This window comes from Staurois parvus, unplaced genomic scaffold (genome assembly GCF_062004578.1).
Source record: "Staurois parvus isolate SC_StPar_1 unplaced genomic scaffold, SC_StPar_1.0 ptg000543l, whole genome shotgun sequence".
Lineage (NCBI taxonomy): Eukaryota > Metazoa > Chordata > Amphibia > Anura > Ranidae > Staurois > Staurois parvus.
The window spans coordinates 1,412,456-1,437,216 of NW_028318339.1; the positions used below are offsets into that span (position 1 = coordinate 1,412,456).

At 43.2% G+C, this 24,761-nt stretch overlaps 1 protein-coding gene and 3 non-coding genes across 5 annotated transcripts in view; 1 reads left to right on the forward strand and 3 right to left on the reverse strand.

Annotated features, from left to right (window-relative positions):
* The window catches only part of TASP1 (taspase 1), a 663,695-nt gene that overhangs the window by 83,344 nt on the left and 555,590 nt on the right, over positions 1-24,761 (forward strand). The gene's annotated exons all lie outside the window — the stretch shown is intronic.
* Positions 4,488-4,599, reverse strand: LOC149451299 (U6 spliceosomal RNA). Its single transcript, XR_016315074.1, has one exon. It is a non-coding gene; the product is annotated as a U6 spliceosomal RNA (small nuclear RNA).
* Positions 14,788-14,894, reverse strand: LOC149451300 (U6 spliceosomal RNA). Its single transcript, XR_016315112.1, has one exon. It is a non-coding gene; the product is annotated as a U6 spliceosomal RNA (small nuclear RNA).
* LOC149451301 (U6 spliceosomal RNA) lies at positions 21,499-21,605 on the reverse strand. Its single transcript, XR_016315113.1, has one exon. It is a non-coding gene; the product is annotated as a U6 spliceosomal RNA (small nuclear RNA).

Consider the following 24,761-nt stretch of genomic DNA (forward strand, 5'->3'; position numbering starts at 1 on the left):
CAACTGTCATGTGACCTGCTGTGATTGGTCACAGCAGGTCACATGGTACCAGCAACGGGGCCGGTACTCAGATCTGTCATCGGCCGTGTCCGAGGTACATTGGTTTTGTTTTTTTGCTATATTATTTTCAACTCACTTTGATTGATTTATGTATCTCTGTGGTTTTAAAATCGATCTATTCACCTAGGGAAGCCTATTGAAACGAGTGGTCTGTCCTAGACGTGCGCTACGAGAACGCACACGCTGGCATGCCCCTTACACCCCGGTCACGTCAGGTGCAACTTGGCCTGCGACTTGCAAAACTGTAGGCCAAGTCGCACCCTATTGTCCGCTATTACAGCGGTCCTATGGGTGCGGTTCCGGCTTTGTCGGAGCCGCGCCGACCTCTAAAGTAGTGCACGCAGCAGAGCTTTTGGTGCGGTTTGCATAGGCATTGGTGTCAGCAGGTCGCCCGATTTTGAAATGGTTTTGGGTGTGAGCGGGGGCTCAGGGTGTAAGCGAGCGCTTATGGCATTTGTTCCCTGGTTCCCTTTTTGTTTTCCCGAATGAAGGAGCTCGGGGGAGGGGCGCACTTTTGGCATCCTCACCTTGAGTGCCAGGGGACCTTTCCCAGAGCTGGCCCAGAGGTCGTTGGATGGAAACCATCCTCCGCTAGGCGGCTCTTTTTGATTTTCTCGTATCGATGAACCATTTCCATGCCGGGCACTTTTACCCCCTTCCTGCCCAGGCCATTTTTCAGGTTTCAGCGCTCTCACAATTTCAATGACAATTCGCTCGGTCATACAACATTGTACCCAAACAAACATTTCATCGTTTTCTTCACACAACTAGAGCTTTCTTTTGGTGGTATTTAATCACCGCTGGGGTTTTTATTTTTGGCTAAATTAACCAAAAAAGACCGAAAATTTAAAAACAAAACACGGTTTTCTTTGTTTCTGTTATAAAAGTTCGCAAATCCGTAATGGTTCTTCATAAATTTAGGCCGAGATGTATTCTGCTACATGTCTTTGGTGAAAATAACCCAAATTAGGATGTATTTTTTAGTTTGTAGGAAAGTGATAGAGTTCACAAACTCTGGTATAGGTCTGAATATTGATCAATCCTGAAGTAGTGACAGCCAATCTAATTTCTTGAGGCCCAAGAATGTCAGAACAGTACAGATATTCCCCAAATGACCCCTTTTTGTAAAGTAGACAGTACGACGGATTTCATAAGAGGCATGGCGAGTTTTTTGAAGTTGTATTTTTTTTGTCCGAATTTTTCAGAAAATGAAAAAAATGATTGTCACAATTATTTTTTTTTACATACTGTCACCAGTGCAGTACAGCGTCATCCTATCACTGGCATAGCGGTGATCAGGGACACTGACTGGTGACAGTATGGAAGAAAAAAAAAAAAAAAAAAAATCATTTTTTTTACTTTTTTTTATTATTATTCATTTTTTATTACATTTTTTTTCTTTTTCTTCAAGATTTTCTTTTCATATTTCCCTATGACCAAAGTAGTACAATGTTACCACAGTAACATTGTACTACTTTGGGGAAGTGATCAGTTTTTTTTTTTTCTTTTCTTACACAATTTGCTTATAGCAAAGACTTCCTTTGCTATAAGCAAGCATTTACCTGAATGACATCGATTCATTCAGGGGTTTGTTTTTTTTTTGTTTTTTTTTTTTTGTGCTCAGCTGTGATCTGGCCACGGCTCATCACATGACATGTGCATGTGATCGCTGTGACGATTCACAGCTAGACACTAGTAGACAATGGATGGCATGCATGAAGCCATCCATGGTGTACAACTGTCATGTGACCTGCTGTGATTGGTCACAGCAGGTCACATGGTACCAGCAACGGGGCCGGTACTCAGATCTGTCATCGGCCGTGTCCGAGGTACATTGGTTTTGTTTTTTTGCTATATTATTTTCAACTCACTTTGATTGATTTATGTATCTCTGTGGTTTTAAAATCGATCTATTCACCTAGGGAAGCCTATTGAAACGAGTGGTCTGTCCTAGACGTGCGCTACGAGAACGCACACGCTGGCATGCCCCTTACACCCCGGTCACGTCAGGTGCAACTTGGCCTGCGACTTGCAAAACTGTAGGCCAAGTCGCACCCTATTGTCCGCTATTACAGCGGTCCTATGGGTGCGGTTCCGGCTTTGTCGGAGCCGCGCCGACCTCTAAAGTAGTGCACGCAGCAGAGCTTTTGGTGCGGTTTGCATAGGCATTGGTGTCAGCAGGTCGCCCGATTTTGAAATGGTTTTGGGTGTGAGCGGGGGCTCAGGGTGTAAGCGAGCGCTTATGGCATTTGTTCCCTGGTTCCCTTTTTGTTTTCCCGAATGAAGGAGCTCGGGGGAGGGGCGCACTTTTGGCATCCTCACCTTGAGTGCCAGGGGACCTTTCCCAGAGCTGGCCCAGAGGTCGTTGGATGGAAACCATCCTCCGCTAGGCGGCTCTTTTTGATTTTCTCGTATCGATGAACCATTTCCATGCCGGGCACTTTTACCCCCTTCCTGCCCAGGCCATTTTTCAGGTTTCAGCGCTCTCACAATTTCAATGACAATTCGCTCGGTCATACAACATTGTACCCAAACAAACATTTCATCGTTTTCTTCACACAACTAGAGCTTTCTTTTGGTGGTATTTAATCACCGCTGGGGTTTTTATTTTTGGCTAAATTAACCAAAAAAGACCGAAAATTTAAAAACAAAACACGGTTTTCTTTGTTTCTGTTATAAAAGTTCGCAAATCCGTAATGGTTCTTCATAAATTTAGGCCGAGATGTATTCTGCTACATGTCTTTGGTGAAAATAACCCAAATTAGGATGTATTTTTTAGTTTGTAGGAAAGTGATAGAGTTCACAAACTCTGGTATAGGTCTGAATATTGATCAATCCTGAAGTAGTGACAGCCAATCTAATTTCTTGAGGCCCAAGAATGTCAGAACAGTACAGATATTCCCCAAATGACCCCTTTTTGTAAAGTAGACAGTACGACGGATTTCATAAGAGGCATGGCGAGTTTTTTGAAGTTGTATTTTTTTTGTCCGAATTTTTCAGAAAATGAAAAAAATGATTGTCACAATTATTTTTTTTTACATACTGTCACCAGTGCAGTACAGCGTCATCCTATCACTGGCATAGCGGTGATCAGGGACACTGACTGGTGACAGTATGGGGGAAAAAAAAAAAAAAAAAAAAATCATTTTTTTTACTTTTTTTTTTATTATTGTTCATTTTTTATTACATTTTTTTTCTTTTTCTTCAAGATTTTCTTTTCATATTTCCCTATGACCAAAGTAGTACAATGTTACCACAGTAACATTGTACTACTTTGGGGAAGTGATCAGTTTTTTTTTTTTCTTTTCTTACACAATTTGCTTATAGCAAAGACTTCCTTTGCTATAAGCAAGCATTTACCTGAATGACATCGATTCATTCAGGGGTTTGTTTTTTTTTTTTGTGCTCAGCTGTGATCTGGCCACGGCTCATCACATGACATGTGCATGTGATCGCTGTGACGATTCACAGCTAGACACTAGTAGACAATGGATGGCATGCATGAAGCCATCCATGGTGTACAACTGTCATGTGACCTGCTGTGATTGGTCACAGCAGGTCACATGGTACCAGCAACGGGGCCGGTACTCAGATCTGTCATCGGCCGTGTCCGAGGTACATTGGTTTTGTTTTTTTGCTATATTATTTTCAACTCACTTTGATTGATTTATGTATCTCTGTGGTTTTAAAATCGATCTATTCACCTAGGGAAGCCTATTGAAACGAGTGGTCTGTCCTAGACGTGCGCTATGAGAACGCACACGCTGGCATGCCCCTTACACCCCGGTCACGTCAGGTGCAACTTGGCCTGCGACTTGTAAAACTGTAGGCCAAGTCGCACCCTATTGTCCGCTATTAGAGCGGTCGTACGGGTGCGGTTCCGGCTTTGTCGGAGCCGCGCCGACTTCTAAAGTAGTGCACGCAGCAGAGCTTTTGGTGCGATTTGCATAGGCATTGGTGTCAGCAGGTCACCCAATTTTGAAATTGGTTTTGATGTGAGCGGGGGCTCAGGGTGTAAGAGAGCGCTTATGGCATTTGCTGCCTTTTTGTTTTCCCGAATGAAGGGGCTCGGGGGAGGGGCGCACTTTGGCATCCTCACCTTGAGTGCCGGGGGAGCTTTCCCAGAGCTGGCCGTATAGAAAGGCATTGGGAAAGAAAGGGGAGCCAAGAGAAGGAGTGAGAGAATGGAGCGCCCCCATAGACTAACGGGGCAGTGGGATGCCCATAGGCGTGCTGCTCTTCTTCAGAGAAGGTTGGTGGGAGAAGCCGCTAGGGCACGTGCAGCTTTCAGTTGCGCTCTAACCGTAAGCCGCAGCTTGTAATTTTTATTTTTTAAAATAGTTGATGCTAAGAGTAAAAAAAAAAAAAAAGAAAGAAAGAAAGCAAGAAATCCAAAGCATTGAATTGAAGGAAGGTTGTTTGAGGAAAAAATTTGGGACCGCTTCATGGGTTAGCATGTCAACCTTACGCAGGGGCTTGCTAATTTTCTCTGTATCGTTCCACGATTGTAATCCTGCCCACCCGCCGATGCGGGGGGCAAAGCAATGGGAGAGCCCGAGGGGTATATAAGCCGTCAAAGAGGTCAGAAGATCAGCTTATGGAGAGCGTTGAATGTCGGTGTTCTGCGCTATTTCTGCCAAACTATGTTTATGAATTCTAAGAATGCTTTTTGTATAATCATAATCAATGTGATCAATAATGTCTGTCAGTTGAAAAGTTGATTTTACTGAAGAAAATGAGGAGCACACAGGCTATTGTTAAGCAGGACACCGCATGCAAGTGAGCAGCTCTGCCAGGAGGCATTGTGGGAAGGCAGGCAGGCCACGCCCACCATGCCTTGCTGGGCCCATAAAGCAGAGGTGGTTGGATCCAAACCATCCTCTGCTAGGCGGCTATTTTGGATTTGGATTTCCTGGTAATTATTAAAGAGCCATTTTAGTCCATTGGTTTTGTTTTTTTGCTATATTATTTTCAACTCACTTTGATTGATTGATGTATCTCTGTGGTTTTAAAAATGGTGCCTGCGCCATCTATCCACCTAGGGAAGCCTATTGAAACGAGTGGTCTGTCCTAGAGGTGCGCTACGAGAACGCACACGCTGGCATGCCCCTTACACCCCGGTCACGTCAGGTGCAACTTGGCCTGCGACTTGCAAAACTGTAGGCCAAGTCGCACCCTATTGTCCGCTATTACAGCGGTCCTATGGGTGCGGTTCCGGCTTTGTCGGAGCCGCGCCGACCTCTAAAGTAGTGCACGCAGCAGAGCTTTTGGTGCGGTTTGCATAGGCATTGGTGTCAGCAGGTCGCCCGATTTTGAAATGGTTTTGGGTGTGAGAGGGGGCTCAGGGTGTAAGCGAGCGCTTATGGCATTTGTTCCCTGGTTCCCTTTTTGTTTTCCCGAATGAAGGAGCTCGGGGGAGGGGCGCACTTTTGGCATCCTCACCTTGAGTGCCAGGGGACCTTTCCCAGAGCTGGCCCAGAGGTCGTTGGATGGAAACCATCCTCCGCTAGGCGGCTCTTTTTGATTTTCTCGTATCGATGAACCATTTCCATGCCGGGCACTTTTACCCCCTTCCTGCCCAGGCCATTTTTCAGGTTTCAGCGCTCTCACAATTTCAATGACAATTCGCTCGGTCATACAACATTGTACCCAAACAAACATTTCATCGTTTTCTTCACACAACTAGAGCTTTCTTTTGGTGGTATTTAATCACCGCTGGGGTTTTTATTTTTGGCTAAATTAACCAAAAAAGACCGAAAATTTAAAAACAAAACACGGTTTTCTTTGTTTCTGTTATAAAAGTTCGCAAATCCGTAATGGTTCTTCATAAATTTAGGCCGAGATGTATTCTGCTACATGTCTTTGGTGAAAATAACCCAAATTAGGATGTATTTTTTAGTTTGTAGGAAAGTGATAGAGTTCACAAACTCTGGTATAGGTCTGAATATTGATCAATCCTGAAGTAGTGACAGCCAATCTAATTTCTTGAGGCCCAAGAATGTCAGAACAGTACAGATATTCCCCAAATGACCCCTTTTTGTAAAGTAGACAGTACGACGGATTTCATAAGAGGCATGGCGAGTTTTTTGAAGTTGTATTTTTTTTGTCCGAATTTTTCAGAAAATGAAAAAAATGATTGTCACAATTATTTTTTTTTACATACTGTCACCAGTGCAGTACAGCGTCATCCTATCACTGGCATAGCGGTGATCAGGGACACTGACTGGTGACAGTATGGAAGGAAAAAAAAAAAAAAAAAAATCATTTTTTTTACTTTTTTTTATTATTATTCATTTTTTATTACATTTTTTTTCTTTTTCTTCAAGATTTTCTTTTCATATTTCCCTATGACCAAAGTAGTACAATGTTACCACAGTAACATTGTACTACTTTGGGGAAGTGATCAGTTTTTTTTTTTTCTTTTCTTACACAATTTGCTTATAGCAAAGACTTCCTTTGCTATAAGCAAGCATTTACCTGAATGACATCGATTCATTCAGGGGTTTGTTTTTTTTTTGTTTTTTTTTTTTTGTGCTCAGCTGTGATCTGGCCACGGCTCATCACATGACATGTGCATGTGATCGCTGTGACGATTCACAGCTAGACACTAGTAGACAATGGATGGCATGCATGAAGCCATCCATGGTGTACAACTGTCATGTGACCTGCTGTGATTGGTCACAGCAGGTCACATGGTACCAGCAACGGGGCCGGTACTCAGATCTGTCATCGGCCGTGTCCGAGGTACATTGGTTTTGTTTTTTTGCTATATTATTTTCAACTCACTTTGATTGATTTATGTATCTCTGTGGTTTTAAAATCGATCTATTCACCTAGGGAAGCCTATTGAAACGAGTGGTCTGTCCTAGACGTGCGCTACGAGAACGCACACGCTGGCATGCCCCTTACACCCCGGTCACGTCAGGTGCAACTTGGCCTGCGACTTGCAAAACTGTAGGCCAAGTCGCACCCTATTGTCCGCTATTACAGCGGTCCTATGGGTGCGGTTCCGGCTTTGTCGGAGCCGCGCCGACCTCTAAAGTAGTGCACGCAGCAGAGCTTTTGGTGCGGTTTGCATAGGCATTGGTGTCAGCAGGTCGCCCGATTTTGAAATGGTTTTGGGTGTGAGCGGGGGCTCAGGGTGTAAGCGAGCGCTTATGGCATTTGTTCCCTGGTTCCCTTTTTGTTTTCCCGAATGAAGGAGCTCGGGGGAGGGGCGCACTTTTGGCATCCTCACCTTGAGTGCCAGGGGACCTTTCCCAGAGCTGGCCCAGAGGTCGTTGGATGGAAACCATCCTCCGCTAGGCGGCTCTTTTTGATTTTCTCGTATCGATGAACCATTTCCATGCCGGGCACTTTTACCCCCTTCCTGCCCAGGCCATTTTTCAGGTTTCAGCGCTCTCACAATTTCAATGACAATTCGCTCGGTCATACAACATTGTACCCAAACAAACATTTCATCGTTTTCTTCACACAACTAGAGCTTTCTTTTGGTGGTATTTAATCACCGCTGGGGTTTTTATTTTTGGCTAAATTAACCAAAAAAGACCGAAAATTTAAAAACAAAACACGGTTTTCTTTGTTTCTGTTATAAAAGTTCGCAAATCCGTAATGGTTCTTCATAAATTTAGGCCGAGATGTATTCTGCTACATGTCTTTGGTGAAAATAACCCAAATTAGGATGTATTTTTTAGTTTGTAGGAAAGTGATAGAGTTCACAAACTCTGGTATAGGTCTGAATATTGATCAATCCTGAAGTAGTGACAGCCAATCTAATTTCTTGAGGCCCAAGAATGTCAGAACAGTACAGATATTCCCCAAATGACCCCTTTTTGTAAAGTAGACAGTACGACGGATTTCATAAGAGGCATGGCGAGTTTTTTGAAGTTGTATTTTTTTTGTCCGAATTTTTCAGAAAATGAAAAAAATGATTGTCACAATTATTTTTTTTTACATACTGTCACCAGTGCAGTACAGCGTCATCCTATCACTGGCATAGCGGTGATCAGGGACACTGACTGGTGACAGTATGGAAGAAAAAAAAAAAAAAAAAAAATCATTTTTTTTACTTTTTTTTATTATTATTCATTTTTTATTACATTTTTTTTCTTTTTCTTCAAGATTTTCTTTTCATATTTCCCTATGACCAAAGTAGTACAATGTTACCACAGTAACATTGTACTACTTTGGGGAAGTGATCAGTTTTTTTTTTTTCTTTTCTTACACAATTTGCTTATAGCAAAGACTTCCTTTGCTATAAGCAAGCATTTACCTGAATGACATCGATTCATTCAGGGGTTTGTTTTTTTTTTGTTTTTTTTTTTTTGTGCTCAGCTGTGATCTGGCCACGGCTCATCACATGACATGTGCATGTGATCGCTGTGACGATTCACAGCTAGACACTAGTAGACAATGGATGGCATGCATGAAGCCATCCATGGTGTACAACTGTCATGTGACCTGCTGTGATTGGTCACAGCAGGTCACATGGTACCAGCAACGGGGCCGGTACTCAGATCTGTCATCGGCCGTGTCCGAGGTACATTGGTTTTGTTTTTTTGCTATATTATTTTCAACTCACTTTGATTGATTTATGTATCTCTGTGGTTTTAAAATCGATCTATTCACCTAGGGAAGCCTATTGAAACGAGTGGTCTGTCCTAGACGTGCGCTACGAGAACGCACACGCTGGCATGCCCCTTACACCCCGGTCACGTCAGGTGCAACTTGGCCTGCGACTTGCAAAACTGTAGGCCAAGTCGCACCCTATTGTCCGCTATTACAGCGGTCCTATGGGTGCGGTTCCGGCTTTGTCGGAGCCGCGCCGACCTCTAAAGTAGTGCACGCAGCAGAGCTTTTGGTGCGGTTTGCATAGGCATTGGTGTCAGCAGGTCGCCCGATTTTGAAATGGTTTTGGGTGTGAGCGGGGGCTCAGGGTGTAAGCGAGCGCTTATGGCATTTGTTCCCTGGTTCCCTTTTTGTTTTCCCGAATGAAGGAGCTCGGGGGAGGGGCGCACTTTTGGCATCCTCACCTTGAGTGCCAGGGGACCTTTCCCAGAGCTGGCCCAGAGGTCGTTGGATGGAAACCATCCTCCGCTAGGCGGCTCTTTTTGATTTTCTCGTATCGATGAACCATTTCCATGCCGGGCACTTTTACCCCCTTCCTGCCCAGGCCATTTTTCAGGTTTCAGCGCTCTCACAATTTCAATGACAATTCGCTCGGTCATACAACATTGTACCCAAACAAACATTTCATCGTTTTCTTCACACAACTAGAGCTTTCTTTTGGTGGTATTTAATCACCGCTGGGGTTTTTATTTTTGGCTAAATTAACCAAAAAAGACCGAAAATTTAAAAACAAAACACGGTTTTCTTTGTTTCTGTTATAAAAGTTCGCAAATCCGTAATGGTTCTTCATAAATTTAGGCCGAGATGTATTCTGCTACATGTCTTTGGTGAAAATAACCCAAATTAGGATGTATTTTTTAGTTTGTAGGAAAGTGATAGAGTTCACAAACTCTGGTATAGGTCTGAATATTGATCAATCCTGAAGTAGTGACAGCCAATCTAATTTCTTGAGGCCCAAGAATGTCAGAACAGTACAGATATTCCCCAAATGACCCCTTTTTGTAAAGTAGACAGTACGACGGATTTCATAAGAGGCATGGCGAGTTTTTTGAAGTTGTATTTTTTTTGTCCGAATTTTTCAGAAAATGAAAAAAATGATTGTCACAATTATTTTTTTTTACATACTGTCACCAGTGCAGTACAGCGTCATCCTATCACTGGCATAGCGGTGATCAGGGACACTGACTGGTGACAGTATGGAAGAAAAAAAAAAAAAAAAAAAATCATTTTTTTTACTTTTTTTTATTATTATTCATTTTTTATTACATTTTTTTTCTTTTTCTTCAAGATTTTCTTTTCATATTTCCCTATGACCAAAGTAGTACAATGTTACCACAGTAACATTGTACTACTTTGGGGAAGTGATCAGTTTTTTTTTTTTCTTTTCTTACACAATTTGCTTATAGCAAAGACTTCCTTTGCTATAAGCAAGCATTTACCTGAATGACATCGATTCATTCAGGGGTTTGTTTTTTTTTTGTTTTTTTTTTTTTGTGCTCAGCTGTGATCTGGCCACGGCTCATCACATGACATGTGCATGTGATCGCTGTGACGATTCACAGCTAGACACTAGTAGACAATGGATGGCATGCATGAAGCCATCCATGGTGTACAACTGTCATGTGACCTGCTGTGATTGGTCACAGCAGGTCACATGGTACCAGCAACGGGGCCGGTACTCAGATCTGTCATCGGCCGTGTCCGAGGTACATTGGTTTTGTTTTTTTGCTATATTATTTTCAACTCACTTTGATTGATTTATGTATCTCTGTGGTTTTAAAATCGATCTATTCACCTAGGGAAGCCTATTGAAACGAGTGGTCTGTCCTAGACGTGCGCTACGAGAACGCACACGCTGGCATGCCCCTTACACCCCGGTCACGTCAGGTGCAACTTGGCCTGCGACTTGCAAAACTGTAGGCCAAGTCGCACCCTATTGTCCGCTATTACAGCGGTCCTATGGGTGCGGTTCCGGCTTTGTCGGAGCCGCGCCGACCTCTAAAGTAGTGCACGCAGCAGAGCTTTTGGTGCGGTTTGCATAGGCATTGGTGTCAGCAGGTCGCCCGATTTTGAAATGGTTTTGGGTGTGAGCGGGGGCTCAGGGTGTAAGCGAGCGCTTATGGCATTTGTTCCCTGGTTCCCTTTTTGTTTTCCCGAATGAAGGAGCTCGGGGGAGGGGCGCACTTTTGGCATCCTCACCTTGAGTGCCAGGGGACCTTTCCCAGAGCTGGCCCAGAGGTCGTTGGATGGAAACCATCCTCCGCTAGGCGGCTCTTTTTGATTTTCTCGTATCGATGAACCATTTCCATGCCGGGCACTTTTACCCCCTTCCTGCCCAGGCCATTTTTCAGGTTTCAGCGCTCTCACAATTTCAATGACAATTCGCTCGGTCATACAACATTGTACCCAAACAAACATTTCATCGTTTTCTTCACACAACTAGAGCTTTCTTTTGGTGGTATTTAATCACCGCTGGGGTTTTTATTTTTGGCTAAATTAACCAAAAAAGACCGAAAATTTAAAAACAAAACACGGTTTTCTTTGTTTCTGTTATAAAAGTTCGCAAATCCGTAATGGTTCTTCATAAATTTAGGCCGAGATGTATTCTGCTACATGTCTTTGGTGAAAATAACCCAAATTAGGATGTATTTTTTAGTTTGTAGGAAAGTGATAGAGTTCACAAACTCTGGTATAGGTCTGAATATTGATCAATCCTGAAGTAGTGACAGCCAATCTAATTTCTTGAGGCCCAAGAATGTCAGAACAGTACAGATATTCCCCAAATGACCCCTTTTTGTAAAGTAGACAGTACGACGGATTTCATAAGAGGCATGGCGAGTTTTTTGAAGTTGTATTTTTTTTGTCCGAATTTTTCAGAAAATGAAAAAAATGATTGTCACAATTATTTTTTTTTACATACTGTCACCAGTGCAGTACAGCGTCATCCTATCACTGGCATAGCGGTGATCAGGGACACTGACTGGTGACAGTATGGAAGAAAAAAAAAAAAAAAAAAAATCATTTTTTTTACTTTTTTTTATTATTATTCATTTTTTATTACATTTTTTTTCTTTTTCTTCAAGATTTTCTTTTCATATTTCCCTATGACCAAAGTAGTACAATGTTACCACAGTAACATTGTACTACTTTGGGGAAGTGATCAGTTTTTTTTTTTTCTTTTCTTACACAATTTGCTTATAGCAAAGACTTCCTTTGCTATAAGCAAGCATTTACCTGAATGACATCGATTCATTCAGGGGTTTGTTTTTTTTTTGTTTTTTTTTTTTTGTGCTCAGCTGTGATCTGGCCACGGCTCATCACATGACATGTGCATGTGATCGCTGTGACGATTCACAGCTAGACACTAGTAGACAATGGATGGCATGCATGAAGCCATCCATGGTGTACAACTGTCATGTGACCTGCTGTGATTGGTCACAGCAGGTCACATGGTACCAGCAACGGGGCCGGTACTCAGATCTGTCATCGGCCGTGTCCGAGGTACATTGGTTTTGTTTTTTTGCTATATTATTTTCAACTCACTTTGATTGATTTATGTATCTCTGTGGTTTTAAAATCGATCTATTCACCTAGGGAAGCCTATTGAAACGAGTGGTCTGTCCTAGACGTGCGCTACGAGAACGCACACGCTGGCATGCCCCTTACACCCCGGTCACGTCAGGTGCAACTTGGCCTGCGACTTGCAAAACTGTAGGCCAAGTCGCACCCTATTGTCCGCTATTACAGCGGTCCTATGGGTGCGGTTCCGGCTTTGTCGGAGCCGCGCCGACCTCTAAAGTAGTGCACGCAGCAGAGCTTTTGGTGCGGTTTGCATAGGCATTGGTGTCAGCAGGTCGCCCGATTTTGAAATGGTTTTGGGTGTGAGCGGGGGCTCAGGGTGTAAGCGAGCGCTTATGGCATTTGTTCCCTGGTTCCCTTTTTGTTTTCCCGAATGAAGGAGCTCGGGGGAGGGGCGCACTTTTGGCATCCTCACCTTGAGTGCCAGGGGACCTTTCCCAGAGCTGGCCCAGAGGTCGTTGGATGGAAACCATCCTCCGCTAGGCGGCTCTTTTTGATTTTCTCGTATCGATGAACCATTTCCATGCCGGGCACTTTTACCCCCTTCCTGCCCAGGCCATTTTTCAGGTTTCAGCGCTCTCACAATTTCAATGACAATTCGCTCGGTCATACAACATTGTACCCAAACAAACATTTCATCGTTTTCTTCACACAACTAGAGCTTTCTTTTGGTGGTATTTAATCACCGCTGGGGTTTTTATTTTTGGCTAAATTAACCAAAAAAGACCGAAAATTTAAAAACAAAACACGGTTTTCTTTGTTTCTGTTATAAAAGTTCGCAAATCCGTAATGGTTCTTCATAAATTTAGGCCGAGATGTATTCTGCTACATGTCTTTGGTGAAAATAACCCAAATTAGGATGTATTTTTTAGTTTGTAGGAAAGTGATAGAGTTCACAAACTCTGGTATAGGTCTGAATATTGATCAATCCTGAAGTAGTGACAGCCAATCTAATTTCTTGAGGCCCAAGAATGTCAGAACAGTACAGATATTCCCCAAATGACCCCTTTTTGTAAAGTAGACAGTACGACGGATTTCATAAGAGGCATGGCGAGTTTTTTGAAGTTGTATTTTTTTTGTCCGAATTTTTCAGAAAATGAAAAAAATGATTGTCACAATTATTTTTTTTTACATACTGTCACCAGTGCAGTACAGCGTCATCCTATCACTGGCATAGCGGTGATCAGGGACACTGACTGGTGACAGTATGGGGGAAAAAAAAAAAAAAAAAAAAATCATTTTTTTTACTTTTTTTTTTATTATTGTTCATTTTTTATTACATTTTTTTTCTTTTTCTTCAAGATTTTCTTTTCATATTTCCCTATGACCAAAGTAGTACAATGTTACCACAGTAACATTGTACTACTTTGGGGAAGTGATCAGTTTTTTTTTTTTCTTTTCTTACACAATTTGCTTATAGCAAAGACTTCCTTTGCTATAAGCAAGCATTTACCTGAATGACATCGATTCATTCAGGGGTTTGTTTTTTTTTTTTGTGCTCAGCTGTGATCTGGCCACGGCTCATCACATGACATGTGCATGTGATCGCTGTGACGATTCACAGCTAGACACTAGTAGACAATGGATGGCATGCATGAAGCCATCCATGGTGTACAACTGTCATGTGACCTGCTGTGATTGGTCACAGCAGGTCACATGGTACCAGCAACGGGGCCGGTACTCAGATCTGTCATCGGCCGTGTCCGAGGTACATTGGTTTTGTTTTTTTGCTATATTATTTTCAACTCACTTTGATTGATTTATGTATCTCTGTGGTTTTAAAATCGATCTATTCACCTAGGGAAGCCTATTGAAACGAGTGGTCTGTCCTAGACGTGCGCTATGAGAACGCACACGCTGGCATGCCCCTTACACCCCGGTCACGTCAGGTGCAACTTGGCCTGCGACTTGTAAAACTGTAGGCCAAGTCGCACCCTATTGTCCGCTATTAGAGCGGTCGTACGGGTGCGGTTCCGGCTTTGTCGGAGCCGCGCCGACTTCTAAAGTAGTGCACGCAGCAGAGCTTTTGGTGCGATTTGCATAGGCATTGGTGTCAGCAGGTCACCCAATTTTGAAATTGGTTTTGATGTGAGCGGGGGCTCAGGGTGTAAGAGAGCGCTTATGGCATTTGCTGCCTTTTTGTTTTCCCGAATGAAGGGGCTCGGGGGAGGGGCGCACTTTGGCATCCTCACCTTGAGTGCCGGGGGAGCTTTCCCAGAGCTGGCCGTATAGAAAGGCATTGGGAAAGAAAGGGGAGCCAAGAGAAGGAGTGAGAGAATGGAGCGCCCCCATAGACTAACGGGGCAGTGGGATGCCCATAGGCGTGCTGCTCTTCTTCAGAGAAGGTTGGTGGGAGAAGCCGCTAGGGCACGTGCAGCTTTCAGTTGCGCTCTAACCGTAAGCCGCAGCTTGTAATTTTTATTTTTTAAAATAGTTGATGCTAAGAGTAAAAAAAAAAAAAAAGAAAGAAAGAAAGCAAGAAATCCAAAGCATTGAATTGAAGGAAGGCTGTTTGAGGAAAAAATTTGGGACCGCTTCATGGGTTAGCATGTCAACCTTACGCAGGGGCTTGCTAATTTTCTCTGTATCGTTCCACGATTGTAATCCTGCCCACCCGCCGATGCGGGGGGGCAAAGCAATGGGAGAGCCCGAGGGGTATATAAGCCGTCAAAGAGGTCAGAAGATCAGCTTATGGAGAGCGTTGAATGTCGGTGTTCTGCGCTATTTCTGCCAAACTATGTTTATGAATTCTAAGAATGCTTTTTGTATAATCATAATCAATGTGATCAATAATGTCTGTCAGTTGAAAAGTTGATTTTACTGAAGAAAATGAGGAGCACACAGGCTATTGTTAAGCAGGACACCGCATGCAAGTGAGCAGCTCTGCCAGGAGGCATTGTGGGAAGGCAGGCAGGCCACGCCCACCATGCCTTGCTGGGCCCATAAAGCAGAGGTGGTTGGATCCAAACCATCCTCTGCTAGGCGGCTATTTTGGATTTGGATTTCCTGGTAATTATTAAAGAGCCATTTTAGTCCATTGGTTTTGTTTTTTTGCTATATTATTTTCAACTCACTTTGATTGATTGATGTATCTCTGTGGTTTTAAAAATGGTGCCTGCGCCATCTATCCACCTAGGGAAGCCTATTGAAACGAGTGGTCTGTCCTAGAGGTGCGCTACGAGAACGCACACGCTGGCATGCCCCTTACACCCCGGTCACGTCAGGTGCAACTTGGCCTGCGACTTGTAAAACTGTAGGCCAAGTCGCACCCTATTGTCCGCTATTACAGCGGTCCTATGGGTGCGGTTCCGGCTTTGTCGGAGCCGCGCCGACCTCTAAAGTAGTGCACGCAGCAGAGCTTTTGGTGCGGTTTGCATAGGCATTGGTGTCAGCAGGTCGCCCGATTTTGAAATGGTTTTGGGTGTGAGCGGGGGCTCAGGGTGTAAGCGAGCGCTTATGGCATTTGTTCCCTGGTTCCCTTTTTGTTTTCCCGAATGAAGGAGCTCGGGGGAGGGGCGCACTTTTGGCATCCTCACCTTGAGTGCCAGGGGACCTTTCCCAGAGCTGGCCCAGAGGTCGTTGGATGGAAACCATCCTCCGCTAGGCGGCTCTTTTTGATTTTCTCGTATCGATGAACCATTTCCATGCCGGGCACTTTTACCCCCTTCCTGCCCAGGCCATTTTTCAGGTTTCAGCGCTCTCACAATTTCAATGACAATTCGCTCGGTCATACAACATTGTACCCAAACAAACATTTCATCGTTTTCTTCACACAACTAGAGCTTTCTTTTGGTGGTATTTAATCACCGCTGGGGTTTTTATTTTTGGCTAAATTAACCAAAAAAGACCGAAAATTTAAAAACAAAACACGGTTTTCTTTGTTTCTGTTATAAAAGTTCGCAAATCCGTAATGGTTCTTCATAAATTTAGGCCGAGATGTATTCTGCTACATGTCTTTGGTGAAAATAACCCAAATTAGGATGTATTTTTTAGTTTGTAGGAAAGTGATAGAGTTCACAAACTCTGGTATAGGTCTGAATATTGATCAATCCTGAAGTAGTGACAGCCAATCTAATTTCTTGAGGCCCAAGAATGTCAGAACAGTACAGATATTCCCCAAATGACCCCTTTTTGTAAAGTAGACAGTACGACGGATTTCATAAGAGGCATGGCGAGTTTTTTGAAGTTGTATTTTTTTTGTCCGAATTTTTCAGAAAATGAAAAAAATGATTGTCACAATTATTTTTTTTTACATACTGTCACCAGTGCAGTACAGCGTCATCCTATCACTGGCATAGCGGTGATCAGGGACACTGACTGGTGACAGTATGGAAGAAAAAAAAAAAAAAAAAAAATCATTTTTTTTACTTTTTTTTATTATTATTCATTTTTTATTACATTTTTTTTCTTTTTCTTCAAGATTTTCTTTTCATATTTCCCTATGACCAAAGTAGTACAATGTTACCACAGTAACATTGTACTACTTTGGGGAAGTGATCAGTTTTTTTTTTTTCTTTTCTTACACAATTTGCTTATAGCAAAGACTTCCTTTGCTATAAGCAAGCATTTACCTGAATGACATCGATTCATTCAGGGGTTTGTTTTTTTTTTGTTTTTTTTTTTTTGTGCTCAGCTGTGATCTGGCCACGGCTCATCACATGACATGTGCATGTGATCGCTGTGACGATTCACAGCTAGACACTAGTAGACAATGGATGGCATGCATGAAGCCATCCATGGTGTACAACTGTCATGTGACCTGCTGTGATTGGTCACAGCAGGTCACATGGTACCAGCAACGGGGCCGGTACTCAGATCTGTCATCGGCCGTGTCCGAGGTACATTGGTTTTGTTTTTTTGCTATATTATTTTCAACTCACTTTGATTGATTTATGTATCTCTGTGGTTTTAAAATCGATCTATTCACCTAGGGAAGCCTATTGAAACGAGTGGTCTGTCCTAGACGTGCGCTACGAGAACGCACACGCTGGCATGCCCCTTACACCCCGGTCACGTCAGGTGCAACTTGGCCTGCGACTTGCAAAACTGTAGGCCAAGTCGCACCCTATTGTCCGCTATTACAGCGGTCCTATGGGTGCGGTTCCGGCTTTGTCGGAGCCGCGCCGACCTCTAAAGTAGTGCACGCAGCAGAGCTTTTGGTGCGGTTTGCATAGGCATTGGTGTCAGCAGGTCGCCCGATTTTGAAATGGTTTTGGGTGTGAGCGGGGGCTCAGGGTGTAAGCGAGCGCTTATGGCATTTGTTCCCTGGTTCCCTTTTTGTTTTCCCGAATGAAGGAGCTCGGGGGAGGGGCGCACTTTTGGCATCCTCACCTTGAGTGCCAGGGGACCTTTCCCAGAGCTGGCCCAGAGGTCGTTGGATGGAAACCATCCTCCGCTAGGCGGCTCTTTTTGATTTTCTCGTATCGATGAACCATTTCCATGCCGGGCACTTTTACCCCCTTCCTGCCCAGGCCATTTTTCAGGTTTCAGCGCTCTCACAATTTCAATGACAATTCGCTCGGTCATACAACATTGTACCCAAACAAACATTTCATCGTTTTCTTCACACAACTAGAGCTTTCTTTTGGTGGTATTTAATCACCGCTGGGGTTTTTATTTTTGGCTAAATTAACCAAAAAAGACCGAAAATTTAAAAACAAAACACGGTTTTCTTTGTTTCTGTTATAAAAGTTCGCAAATCCGTAATGGTTCTTCATAAATTTAGGCCGAGATGTATTCTGCTACATGTCTTTGGTGAAAATAACCCAAATTAGGATGTATTTTTTAGTTTGTAGGAAAGTGATAGAGTTCACAAACTCTGGTATAGGTCTGAATATTGATCAATCCTGAAGTAGTGACAGCCAATCTAATTTCTTGAGGCCCAAGAATGTCAGAACAGTACAGATATTCCCCAAATGACCCCTTTTTGTAAAGTAGACAGTACGACGGATTTCATAAGAGGCATGGCGAGTTTTTTGAAGTTGTATTTTTTTTGTCCGAATTTTTCAGAAAATGAAAAAAATGATTGTCACAATTATTTTTTTTTACATACTGTCACCAGTGCAGTACAGCGTCATCCTATCACTGGCATAGCGGTGATCAGGGACACTGACTGGTGACAGTATGGAAGAAAAAAAAAAAAAAAAAAAATCATTTTTTTTACTTTTTTTTATTATTATTCATTTTTTATTACATTTTTTTTCTTTTTCTTCAAGATTTTCTTTTCATATTTCCCTATGACCAAAGTAGTACAATGTTACCACAGTAACATTGTACTACTTTGGGGAAGTGATCAGTTTTTTTTTTTTCTTTTCTTACACAATTTGCTTATAGCAAAGACTTCCTTTGCTATAAGCAAGCATTTACCTGAATGACATCGATTCATTCAGGGGTTTGTTTTTTTTTTGTTTTTTTTTTTTTGTGCTCAGCTGTGATCTGGCCACGGCTCATCACATGACATGTGCATGTGATCGCTGTGACGATTCACAGCTAGACACTAGTAGACAATGGATGGCATGCATGAAGCCATCCATGGTGTACAACTGTCATGTGACCTGCTGTGATTGGTCACAGCAGGTCACATGGTACCAGCAACGGGGCCGGTACTCAGATCTGTCATCGGCCGTGTCCGAGGTACATTGGTTTTGTTTTTTTGCTATATTATTTTCAACTCACTTTGATTGATTTATGTATCTCTGTGGTTTTAAAATCGATCTATTCACCTAGGGAAGCCTATTGAAACGAGTGGTCTGTCCTAGACGTGCGCTACGAGAACGCACACGCTGGCATGCCCCTTACACCCCGGTCACGTCAGGTGCAACTTGGCCTGCGACTTGCAAAACTGTAGGCCAAGTCGCACCCTATTGTCCGCTATTACAGCGGTCCTATGGGTGCGGTTCCGGCTTTGTCGGAGCCGCGCCGACCTCTAAAGTAGTGCACGCAGCAGAGCTTTTGGTGCGGTTTGCATAGGCATTGGTGTCAGCAGGTCGCCCGATTTTGAAATGGTTTTGGGTGTGAGCGGGGGCTCAGGGTGTAAGCGAGCGCTTATGGCATTTGTTCCCTGGTTCCCTTTTTGTTTTCCCGAATGAAGGAGCTCGGGGGAGGGGCGCACTTTTGGCATCCTCACCTTGAGTGCCAGGGGACCTTTCCCAGAGCTGGCCCAGAGGTCGTTGGATGGAAACCATCCTCCGCTAGGCGGCTCTTTTTGATTTTCTCGTATCGATGAACCATTTCCATGCCGGGCACTTTTACCCCCTTCCTGCCCAGGCCATTTTTCAGGTTTCAGCGCTCTCACAATTTCAATGACAATTCGCTCGGTCATACAACATTGTACCCAAACAAACATTTCATCGTTTTCTTCACACAACTAGAGCTTTCTTTTGGTGGTATTTAATCACCGCTGGGGTTTTTATTTTTGGCTAAATTAACCAAAAAAGACCGAAAATTTAAAAACAAAACACGGTTTTCTTTGTTTCTGTTATAAAAGTTCGCAAATCCGTAATGGTTCTTCATAAATTTAGGCCGAGATGTATTCTGCTACATGTCTTTGGTGAAAATAACCCAAATTAGGATGTATTTTTTAGTTTGTAGGAAAGTGATAGAGTTCACAAACTCTGGTATAGGTCTGAATATTGATCAATCCTGAAGTAGTGACAGCCAATCTAATTTCTTGAGGCCCAAGAATGTCAGAACAGTACAGATATTCCCCAAATGACCCCTTTTTGTAAAGTAGACAGTACGACGGATTTCATAAGAGGCATGGCGAGTTTTTTGAAGTTGTATTTTTTTTGTCCGAATTTTTCAGAAAATGAAAAAAATGATTGTCACAATTATTTTTTTTTACATACTGTCACCAGTGCAGTACAGCGTCATCCTATCACTGGCATAGCGGTGATCAGGGACACTGACTGGTGACAGTATGGGGGAAAAAAAAAAAAAAAAAAAAATCATTTTTTTTACTTTTTTTTTTATTATTGTTCATTTTTTATTACATTTTTTTTCTTTTTCTTCAAGATTTTCTTTTCATATTTCCCTATGACCAAAGTAGTACAATGTTACCACAGTAACATTGTACTACTTTGGGGAAGTGATCAGTTTTTTTTTTTTCTTTTCTTACACAATTTGCTTATAGCAAAGACTTCCTTTGCTATAAGCAAGCATTTACCTGAATGACATCGATTCATTCAGGGGTTTGTTTTTTTTTTTTGTGCTCAGCTGTGATCTGGCCACGGCTCATCACATGACATGTGCATGTGATCGCTGTGACGATTCACAGCTAGACACTAGTAGACAATGGATGGCATGCATGAAGCCATCCATGGTGTACAACTGTCATGTGACCTGCTGTGATTGGTCACAGCAGGTCACATGGTACCAGCAACGGGGCCGGTACTCAGATCTGTCATCGGCCGTGTCCGAGGTACATTGGTTTTGTTTTTTTGCTATATTATTTTCAACTCACTTTGATTGATTTATGTATCTCTGTGGTTTTAAAATCGATCTATTCACCTAGGGAAGCCTATTGAAACGAGTGGTCTGTCCTAGACGTGCGCTATGAGAACGCACACGCTGGCATGCCCCTTACACCCCGGTCACGTCAGGTGCAACTTGGCCTGCGACTTGTAAAACTGTAGGCCAAGTCGCACCCTATTGTCCGCTATTAGAGCGGTCGTACGGGTGCGGTTCCGGCTTTGTCGGAGCCGCGCCGACTTCTAAAGTAGTGCACGCAGCAGAGCTTTTGGTGCGATTTGCATAGGCATTGGTGTCAGCAGGTCACCCAATTTTGAAATTGGTTTTGATGTGAGCGGGGGCTCAGGGTGTAAGAGAGCGCTTATGGCATTTGCTGCCTTTTTGTTTTCCCGAATGAAGGGGCTCGGGGGAGGGGCGCACTTTGGCATCCTCACCTTGAGTGCCGGGGGAGCTTTCCCAGAGCTGGCCGTATAGAAAGGCATTGGGAAAGAAAGGGGAGCCAAGAGAAGGAGTGAGAGAATGGAGCGCCCCCATAGACTAACGGGGCAGTGGGATGCCCATAGGCGTGCTGCTCTTCTTCAGAGAAGGTTGGTGGGAGAAGCCGCTAGGGCACGTGCAGCTTTCAGTTGCGCTCTAACCGTAAGCCGCAGCTTGTAATTTTTATTTTTTAAAATAGTTGATGCTAAGAGTAAAAAAAAAAAAAAAGAAAGAAAGAAAGCAAGAAATCCAAAGCATTGAATTGAAGGAAGGCTGTTTGAGGAAAAAATTTGGGACCGCTTCATGGGTTAGCATGTCAACCTTACGCAGGGGCTTGCTAATTTTCTCTGTATCGTTCCACGATTGTAATCCTGCCCACCCGCCGATGCGGGGGGGCAAAGCAATGGGAGAGCCCGAGGGGTATATAAGCCGTCAAAGAGGTCAGAAGATCAGCTTATGGAGAGCGTTGAATGTCGGTGTTCTGCGCTATTTCTGCCAAACTATGTTTATGAATTCTAAGAATGCTTTTTGTATAATCATAATCAATGTGATCAATAATGTCTGTCAGTTGAAAAGTTGATTTTACTGAAGAAAATGAGGAGCACACAGGCTATTGTTAAGCAGGACACCGCATGCAAGTGAGCAGCTCTGCCAGGAGGCATTGTGGGAAGGCAGGCAGGCCACGCCCACCATGCCTTGCTGGGCCCATAAAGCAGAGGTGGTTGGATCCAAACCATCCTCTGCTAGGCGGCTATTTTGGATTTGGATTTCCTGGTAATTATTAAAGAGCCATTTTAGTCCATTGGTTTTGTTTTTTTGCTATATTATTTTCAACTCACTTTGATTGATTGATGTATCTCTGTGGTTTTAAAAATGGTGCCTGCGCCATCTATCCACCTAGGGAAGCCTATTGAAACGAGTGGTCTGTCCTAGAGGTGCGCTACGAGAACGCACACGCTGGCATGCCCCTTACACCCCGGTCACGTCAGGTGCAACTTGGCCTGCGACTTGTAAAACTGTAGGCCAAGTCGCACCCTATTGTCCGCTATTACAGCGGTCCTATGGGTGCGGTTCCGGCTTTGTCGGAGCCGCGCCGACCTCTAAAGTAGTGCACGCAGCAGAGCTTTTGGTGCGGTTTGCATAGGCATTGGTGTCAGCAGGTCGCCCGATTTTGAAATGGTTTTGGGTGTGAGCGGGGGCTCAGGGTGTAAGCGAGCGCTTATGGCATTTGTTCCCTGGTTCCCTTTTTGTTTTCCCGAATGAAGGAGCTCGGGGGAGGGGCGCACTTTTGGCATCCTCACCTTGAGTGCCAGGGGACCTTTCCCAGAGCTGGCCCAGAGGTCGTTGGATGGAAACCATCCTCCGCTAGGCGGCTCTTTTTGATTTTCTCGTATCGATGAACCATTTCCATGCCGGGCACTTTTACCCCCTTCCTGCCCAGGCCATTTTTCAGGTTTCAGCGCTCTCACAATTTCAATGACAATTCGCTCGGTCATACAACATTGTACCCAAACAAACATTTCATCGTTTTCTTCACACAACTAGAGCTTTCTTTTGGTGGTATTTAATCACCGCTGGGGTTTTTATTTTTGGCTAAATTAACCAAAAAAGACCGAAAATTTAAAAACAAAACACGGTTTTCTTTGTTTCTGTTATAAAAGTTCGCAAATCCGTAATGGTTCTTCATAAATTTAGGCCGAGATGTATTCTGCTACATGTCTTTGGTGAAAATAACCCAAATTAGGATGTATTTTTTAGTTTGTAGGAAAGTGATAGAGTTCACAAACTCTGGTATAGGTCTGAATATTGATCAATCCTGAAGTAGTGACAGCCAATCTAATTTCTTGAGGCCCAAGAATGTCAGAACAGTACAGATATTCCCCAAATGACCCCTTTTTGTAAAGTAGACAGTACGACGGATTTCATAAGAGGCATGGCGAGTTTTTTGAAGTTGTATTTTTTTTGTCCGAATTTTTCAGAAAATGAAAAAAATGATTGTCACAATTATTTTTTTTTACATACTGTCACCAGTGCAGTACAGCGTCATCCTATCACTGGCATAGCGGTGATCAGGGACACTGACTGGTGACAGTATGGAAGAAAAAAAAAAAAAAAAAAAATCATTTTTTTTACTTTTTTTTATTATTATTCATTTTTTATTACATTTTTTTTCTTTTTCTTCAAGATTTTCTTTTCATATTTCCCTATGACCAAAGTAGTACAATGTTACCACAGTAACATTGTACTACTTTGGGGAAGTGATCAGTTTTTTTTTTTTCTTTTCTTACACAATTTGCTTATAGCAAAGACTTCCTTTGCTATAAGCAAGCATTTACCTGAATGACATCGATTCATTCAGGGGTTTGTTTTTTTTTTGTTTTTTTGTGCTCAGCTGTGATCTGGCCACGGCTCATCACATGACATGTGCATGTGATCGCTGTGACGATTCACAGCTAGACACTAGTAGACAATGGATGGCATGCATGAAGCCATCCATGGTGTACAACTGTCATGTGACCTGCTGTGATTGGTCACAGCAGGTCACATGGTACCAGCAACGGGGCCGGTACTCAGATCTGTCATCGGCCGTGTCCGAGGTACATTGGTTTTGTTTTTTTGCTATATTATTTTCAACTCACTTTGATTGATTTATGTACAGTTGTGACCAAAATTATTCAACCCCCACTGAAATTGAGTGTTTTGGCCAGTTTGACATTGCTTTTGATCATTCAGTCATCTTGCTTACATTTACATTAAAGAGGCACTTGTAGGTCAGACAAATATAACATAACAGTTATAATGAAATAACCACAAATGTCTTTTCTGTGCTCACAGCATTATCAGTTTTATTCAACCCCCAAGTGACATTCAATCTTAGTACTTAGTACAGCATCCTTTTACAGTTATAACAGCTTTTAAACGTGAAGCATAGCTTGACACAAGTGTCTTGCAGCGATCTACGGGTATCTTCGCCCATTCTTCATGGGCAAAGGCCTCCAGTTCAGTCACATTCTTAGGCTTGCGCACTGCAACTGCTTTCTTTAAGTCCCACCAGAGGTTCTCAATCGGATTTAAGTCTGGTGACTGCGATGGCCACTCCAAAATGTTCCAGCCTTTCCTCTGCAACCATGCTCTAGTGGACTTGGAGGTATGCTTGGGATCATTGTCCTGTTGAAAGGTCCAACGTCTCCCAAGCCTCAGGTGTGTGACGGACTGCATCACGTTTCCATCCAATATCTCCTGGTACTGAAGAGAATTCATGGTACCTTGCACACGCTGAAGCTTCCCTGTACCTGCAGAAGCAAAACAGCCCCAAAGCATGATTGACCCTCCACCATGCTTCACAGTAGGCAAGGTGTTCTTTTCATCATAGGCCTTGTTCTTCCTCCTCCAAACATAGCGTTGATCCATGGGCCCAAACAGTTCTAATTTTGTTTCATCAGTCCACAGAACACTATCCCACAACTTTTGTGGTTTGTCCACATGGCTTTTGGCATACTGCAGTCGACTCTTCTTATTCTTTGGAGACAGCAAGGGGGTACGCCTGG